This window comes from Acanthochromis polyacanthus, chromosome 10, assembly GCF_021347895.1.
Source record: "Acanthochromis polyacanthus isolate Apoly-LR-REF ecotype Palm Island chromosome 10, KAUST_Apoly_ChrSc, whole genome shotgun sequence".
Taxonomy (NCBI): domain Eukaryota; kingdom Metazoa; phylum Chordata; class Actinopteri; family Pomacentridae; genus Acanthochromis; species Acanthochromis polyacanthus.
The window spans coordinates 18,257,830-18,265,902 of record NC_067122.1 but is presented as its reverse complement, the minus strand read 5'-3'; positions in this window follow the sequence as shown (position 1 = coordinate 18,265,902).

Genomic DNA, 8,073 nt, shown 5'->3' with positions numbered 1-8,073 from the left:
CAACGCTATCAGTGCAACAAACAATGCATAAATACTATCTTGAAAATAGGTGGTGTCAGAGGAGTCATGTGGCTGTTGGGGAAGTACCAGATTTCTCTTTTTGTGGGGGTCTTGATGTGAGTCGTCCCATAAAACTCTTAGATTCACTGCAAATATACATATGGACTGTAAGTTGAGGTTAGTGTTTTATACATGTGGATACTGCCACACTGATATTTGAATAACTGATTTATATCTGACAAAAGAACAAACATTACCCACAGAAGATTTTAATTTGTATGGATTTATTCATTCTGTGTTACTGATTTTGAATTTTTTGTGTATTAATTGTGAAGCTCTTTATAATTCTGTTAGGAGTAGTACCTTGTTAAACATTTTGATTTTTGTTGAGCAGGTGTGGCAGCTAGGCTCAAAGCAGTATATCTGTGGATGCATTTAACAACTATCATTTCATCAGAAAATGACTATTTCAGAAAATTGAGAGTGATTTCATGCCAGGGAGGACATAAGGTAAGTTTAGTGTATCATTTGCTCCAACAGGCATCAGTCTGAAATATGATTTTACAAAACAATAACTACACAGAATCATGCCATGGATGTAAACTAGGTAAGTACAATAAAACTCCAAATGGCACAAACTTCATGTTCACTGCAAAAGCCCAGCATGTTCTTTTGATGTTCCTCACTTTTTGTGATTTCTCCCGTTTTCCCCTCGGTTGATTAAAGGTCATGGGTGAGTCTGAATGTGCCTGTCAGCTCTCCCACTCAAACACACACTCACTGAAAGTTCAGGGTGGTGAAGGCGCATCACACAGCCCTTTCGCCCTAGAGTCACATTGGAGTGTGACTATGGCTTTGAGTTGGCCCAGCCTGTGGCTCTCAACAACTCAGCTGCTCACACTTAATCCCTATTTGTGCATACTCAATGAGCAAATACACATTAGTGTGCGCATGATGAGTGTGTGTGTGTGTGTGTGTGTGTGTGTGTGTGTGTGTGTGTGTGTGTGTGTGTGTGTGTGTGTGTGTGTGTGTGTGTGTGTGTGTGTGTGTGTGTTGGAGAGGAGGAAAGGAAGATTACGCCTGCAACCTGAGGAAGTGAGAGCATGAAACAGAGAAAGAGAGAGGCTGAGATAGCGACAAAGTGGGAACATGTTTATGTGAGTTCATATATGCACTTAGCAGCCCAGCTCTCACTACATGCGGATTATAGGATGGATGGGCTATAAATATAGAGAGGCAGCAGCAGCAGCCGAACCACAGACACACACAGTATCCCATCAGTTTCAGTCTGCAGCCTGACAGGGTCACATCAGTGCCTGGCTCTCACAGAATGAAGAGATCAGCCTGTGATCTACCAGCTACTCCAGCTATATTTGGACTGTATTTGTGTGATGCATGTAATTTCCCTAACAGGCTCTACCCCAACTTATTGAATTGCCCTTCAAACTTTTACCAGGGAATGAAGTAGTAAACAAGCCTGACAACGCTGCGTTCTTCTATAATCTGTTTCATGTTAAACCTCTCATTTCTCCCTAAACAAAGATGTTTCCCTTTGACGTAATGGGATTCTCAAAAACTCCCAAATTGGGTGCTTCTAGAAAAGCTGCAGCCACTTTAATCTGAATTTGTAATGTTGCAAGTTTGATATTTTAAAGCTGTGGGTCTTTCTTGAATGACTGGACTTCAAGTGCTTGGCGGGAGTCAGAGCAAAGCTGAGCGCAGCAAAGCTCTGGGTGGTAAATTGCGGGATAATACATTATTAAGCCAGCCACATGGATGAATATTTTACATGATTCTTCACTGTTGACGCCAAATGTTAGCATCCAACTCCTGGATAGCAGGACGACAGACTTGTCACAGCTTTTGTGTCAGCAGGAAATCGCTTCATGCTTCTTTTCAGTTTTGGAAAAATATAAACATAGTTCTGCGATATGCTTTGGTTTCTGACCTTTCTTGCCCCACATAAATCTCTCTTTAGATTCTGCTGTCTTCTTCCCTGTTGATCAGTAGTTATGGGGATCCTGTGTGACAATAAGCAAGGATTTGAAGAGAGGACATCTGCAGTGAACCACTTGAGCTTGCTGGGAAATGTTAGGGTGGGGTTGTAGGGTGAGATGGGGGCATACTGCAGAAGGGTGGAGGGTAAATTAGGGTAGTCTCTTGTGTCGTTGGGAGCAGAACGGTACATGCCTGCGGCCAGCGGACCGTGGATAAGTAAAGGAGACTCTCCGTTAAATAATTCATTCCAATGGGAGCCTTCTGAACACACACACACACACACACACACACACACATACACACACACACACACACACACACACACACACACACACACACACACACACACACACACACGCAGGGTCCTCTCTCACACACCAATGGCTGTTTCTTGAAGTAGAATATTGCTCACATCAAACACACACTCACATATGCTCACAAAGAACACTTTTTTTACTCTGTGATGAATATTTATAGATGGATGAGGAAACGTTGTTTTGGAATTAAGAAAAAAAAATATTTGTGGGGGGAAAAAATCTTCGAGTGTCTTTTTTTCCTGAGCAAACACTGAAGAAAATTACCTTTAAACGAAATGCACACAATACTTTGATAAATCAAGAAAGCATCTGCACTTCTATGTTGCATAATAATTTAACATTTTAAAAAAGGAGGCATTTCTTGTCTGGTCATTGAGAGAATTCTTTAGGATTTTTTATTTTCTTCCATCAATTCATCAAAAATATTGGCTTGTTTGACTTTTATTCTGTTTTTTGCTAATGCTTTGCAGATTGGGACAGCATAAAATAGAAGCAGAAATAAAACAAAACTACCTGATGAAACACAATTTTGACCTCTACTGCTTTCTATGACCTCAGAGAAGAGAAGCTCCTTCATGCAGAGCTGAAGCTGGTCAAATGAAGCTGCCTGCTGAGAGAAACACCTGCTAAATATAATCAGACAACAAGCTTAACACACACCTATTGGCTAAGATATTTGGTATAAGATATAAGATATTTAAAAAAAATTGCAGAGGAAAGGGTAGAAAATGAAATACTTGAATGGAAGGATGTAACACTGGTTCTTAAAAGCTCATTTTGAGGAGCAACTGATGGATTCATGGTGTCATCATCTCATCCTCATTACTCATTTACAAATAAATGGGTTTGTAAAATGATATATCAGATCTCATTGCAGAAATGACTAATAAAAAGATAGATAAATAAAAAACTAAATTAGACTGGGCAGCTTAAGGGAAAAGATTCAGCACCTTGGACAGCGAGCCCTGCTGGAGCACCTCAAACAGGAAGTGAAACGTAGCAACGATCCAAACCCTGAAATCTCATGTCAACTGTGAGAGCAGTGTCACAACGTCAGACCGTCAGAAAGTGCACTTTTGCATCATAAAAGGGAACGTTGTAGAGCAGCTGGGAGCAGCAAGATGTTCCACGCTTTAATCTGACGCTGACACACCGGAGAGAGAGAGACATACTCGAAAATGCAGCAACTATAACACACCTGAGTCCTTTGTGTATGTACACGTGTGTTGCCCCAATAGCAGAACAGCACAAGGTATTATCTTTAATACAATTTCTCACATATAGTCACGAATGTATCCCGTAAAAGCAAAACAAAACACAGCTTTGCCCAGTAAGAAATTACTAACAAAAATTAACACTCAAAAGCTGGGTAGTGAACATTCAACATCATGTTGTGAGTATCAGCTTTGTACAGTGCCGAAAAAAATATTCACTGCCTTTAAAAGTTTTCCCTCTTCATTGTTGTTCAGCATTGTATTATGATTCATTTAGTTTAGTGACAAAAACATACAAAAAAATACGATTTCATTTAAAAGTGAGAACAGATTTCGACAAGGTAATGCCAATTTAAACATCCATCCATTATCTATACACAGCTCAAGCAGAAAAAGCATTCAAACTCTTCAATTCAGTATTTACTAGAAGCAACTTTGGCTGCCGACCTGTCCAGGGTGTCCCCTGCCTTCGCCCGAGTCAGCTGGGATAGGCTCCAGCACCCCCCGCGACCCTAATGAGGATAAAGCGGTGTATAGAGAATGGATGGATGGACCTTTGGCTGCAATTACAGCACCGGGTCTGTGTGGATACTGTAGATCTCAATCAGCGTTGCACATCTGGACACTGCAATTTTACCACATTTTTCTTTGTAAAACTGCTCACGCTCTGTCAGGTGACACAGCTATGGTGAAAAACAGCCAATTTCAAGGCCAGCTACAAATTCGTAATTGGATTGAGGTCTGGGCTCTGACTCAGCCACTGCAGAACATTCACCTTGTTGTCTGTAAACCATTTCTGTGTAGCTTTGGCTGTATGCTTCATCATTGTCTTGCTGGAAGAAAACTCTTCCTCAAACTGCAGTTCTCTTGCAGACTATATCAGTTTGTCCTCCAGGCTTTCCCTATACTTTGGTGCAGCCATTTAACCCTCTATTATCATAAGCCTTCCTGGGCCTGCTGCTCAGAAGCATCCTGCCATCATGATGCTGCCACCACCATGCTTCACAGCAACTTGCAGTCCAATGATGGTTGATTGTCAAACATAGCATCTGAGTCTGATGGACAAAAAGCTACATTTTGGTTTTACCACACCATAGTACTTTCTTAAATGAAAAAAAAAAATCTTCAGCTGAAGTTCAAGAGCAGGACCACACCTCCACCTCAGTCACTCCCCTTCCTGTCTATGTCTACATAAACCACTGGCCCTTCAGACATGTCCATGCTTCCTGCACACAGCAACACACAGCACAGCTTCGCCACGTTACCAGTCTGAAAGTTTTAGAAAACTTTGTCTTACCATGGATATCTCTATCGTCTGCGCCTTTCAACGAGGGAACGTCCGATTAGATGTTCTCCACATCGATAAGCCTAATCCACATTGAAGCGCAGAAGACGAGGAAATCGCCAGAAATGCTGTTAACTGTCCGCCTGTCCTGAAGAGACGAGTCCAATCAGAAGTCCTCGTCTAGCAGCTACAACCATGAACGCTATTCTCAGTTTAGTCCAAAATGCAATTACTCCCTCCTCAACTTACACTCGGTCCAGTGTTGATGTCTGAAGCAGGCGGACCTCCAGAGAAGCAGTCGCGTCCTGAAACGATCGGTGCGCTCCCTGCCAGATCTCCGGGCCATGTCCCTCCACACGAAATCTCCCACCGGACCTTCGTGGGTCTTCAGAGAGCACGAAGAGAAAGTCTTCACCTGCCACAGCGCCGACAACAAACTCAAACTTTTTCAGCTTCTGGCAAACTTCTGGAGTTTAGACCACGTGATAAACCACAACAATCTCCAGCTGACGTCCCAGCTGTGCGCCAGAGAGTGACGTCACCACGTACCCGTGGCTCCGCCCAGTTTGAAAAAGAAAGAGAAATAGCACTGAGATCTGAAGCAGACAAGTGTCCAGTGAAATCAACTCATGGTACTTGTCCACAGGACGCTTTACATGAATCGCCTTTGTAAAACGTCCCGTTTAACATTCTGGTTGCATCATGGCATGTTTCAAGTGACGGGGCATAGTTGCATAAATTTGATGTTTTCACTACTTAATGCTAGGTGTGTCAAATGGAGGTTAGACCCCTCATCAAACTTTCAGTAAACCTCTTAACTAGCTGAATAAAGTCTGTCCTGACTTTAGTTGTTAAACTAATGTCAGGACAGATTTAGCATCTGCATAGATTAGTTCTCACCTCAAATGTTTTCAAAAAACACTTCTCATTAAACTGTTTCGTGATAAAAGAGAAAGTTTGAGACTGAGCCATCAGGGATCGGATCAACATGGCTTTACTAGTTTCCGGTGAAGGTAAGCGCCTGTTGTCACACTCCCTAGTGGACCGTTCTATATAATACTGTGACTTGATCTCTTGATATGTACCATCACTCTCTCAACGCCTCTGGAAAAGCTCTTCACACTCAAAGACTCCTGACAGATCTCCCTCAACACGAAATCTCCAACCAGAAAGCTAAACTATTTCAACATTTGAACAACTCCTGGATCTTTCAGCGCATGATGAACTACAATAATCCTCCCAGCTATGACATCAGCATGCTCCCTGCTGCTCCACCAAAGTTGCCAGGTTTCCTTACCTCATTTCCTATACCAGAATATTCCCAGGTCCAACACATCAAGCATCATCTCTGGTGCTCTAGTGGAAATCCGCCTCTTCACTATCTCTTCCTCTTAACAACCTTTCTTTCTTCTCTCAGCACCTGGTTGCCAGTTCCTCTCCTCCACCCTCACATTCCCAGGAACTCACAAGGCTTTCCACTTCCATACTATTGCCCAAACGTGTGGACATAAAGGAAAACCAATACTTTAGTTCCAAAGACAAACTATCTGTAACAGACCTAATCTAGGACGTCTCAATACAGATTTGGCATGCTTCTTCTTCTGCAACATCGGTCATTCTTGACTGTAGAACCCACAGCAATTATCATTCTTCTACTTTAATTCATAGCACCTGGATGCCAGTGTCACTATCCTTTACCCCTGCGTTAACAACCCTCCACCTTTGCACACTGAGATGTCAGATTCTCAGTCAGTTTTAGTACCGATACCAGCACATTTGCTCCTTGTGCTGCCTCCACAACCCCACAGAACTTGACCAAGTCACTGACCCTGCGTCACATCTGCCAAACTCCCATCAACATCCCAGTACAGAAATGTGCTCTAGGAACTCATCCAACACCAGACTTGTTGATTTCCACATCAAGTGCCTTTGGACAGTTTCTACCCACGATTCATCTCACTTTCCTCAGCAAGTGCTACAATTTTCAGTCTGCAGTAGAAGATCCAGAGGCAGCATGCCCGCTGCCAGTCAAAGAAGTAAAGAAATTCAAAGACCCCAACATCAACAATCTCCTGCCCTCTCTCTGGCAGTGAAATGCCAGCTCCACTCATCTCTGTCCTCCTCTTCTACAATTTTGGCTCTCATTCTGGCACCAGGATGCCAGTTTCACAAGCATCTTTACACCTCGTCAACAGTCTGTGTCTTGCATTTTTGGCACTGTGATGCCAGTTTCTTCCATCATAATATACCAACATCAGCCTACTGTTTAAATTCTCAGCACAAGATGCCAGTGGCACATACCTCTATTGAGCATGTTAACAAGTCACTCAGGAGGCAACTAAATCAGATGCCCATACCACCTCAACTGGCTCCTTTTGACATGAAGGAGCTGCAGCTCTGCTCCAAACTCCCTACAAATGACCACTTCTTTGCCCGACCTCAAAGGCCGTGCCCAACCCATATGCAAAGGAAACTTATATGACTTACAATGATCATGACCATAAATTAAGGTAGAATTAAAACAAAACAATCAAATTGATGATGTGGTCCTTGCTAGTGAATATGAGTTCTTTTTCAGCAGTCTTTTTTCTTTGCCACTTTCCCATAATATTTTGACTGATGAATAACCCAGGCAGTAGTTGTTGTATGCAAACTCTCCCATACATCAGTGACTGAAGCTTGCAATCTTTTCATCTTACTGGTTAGGGATGTTCATTGTAAACTGGAAGTGGCGAGTGATTTGACAACATGGTTTGTAAGGCTTCTTGTTGCATTGTTGTAGCAATTTACAGTTTGGTGTCATTTCACAAATAATTTCCTCACAAAATTTTACGCTATGAACAAATATGAGAATGTACATACAATATGAAATCTTCTGCCCAGAGCTCAAACAAGTGAGAGCGTCTGTGATGCAGTCACACAGAGTTTATTTAAATGTGACACACTGCATATGTGGGAGCGTGACAGAAGATGCCTCATTATTTGTCTGTCTTGTCCAGAGGGTTAAGGTTAGGCAACTGAAGGTTTTTGGAACTCTAGATGAGAAATCTAGAGTGATTTTTTTTTTTTGCTTTACAGCAAGCACTATAAGCTCCTCAGGGGACTGTGACACTCAGAGAAAGACACACAGAAATGAAATGCAGCCGTCCTCTCTGTTGACACCCCAAGGTGCAAAGTCCGGAGGAATAACTGCATCAGTAGAGGACATATATACATGTACACACTGTACACACACAGTTAGCAGAACTAAGAGAAAATA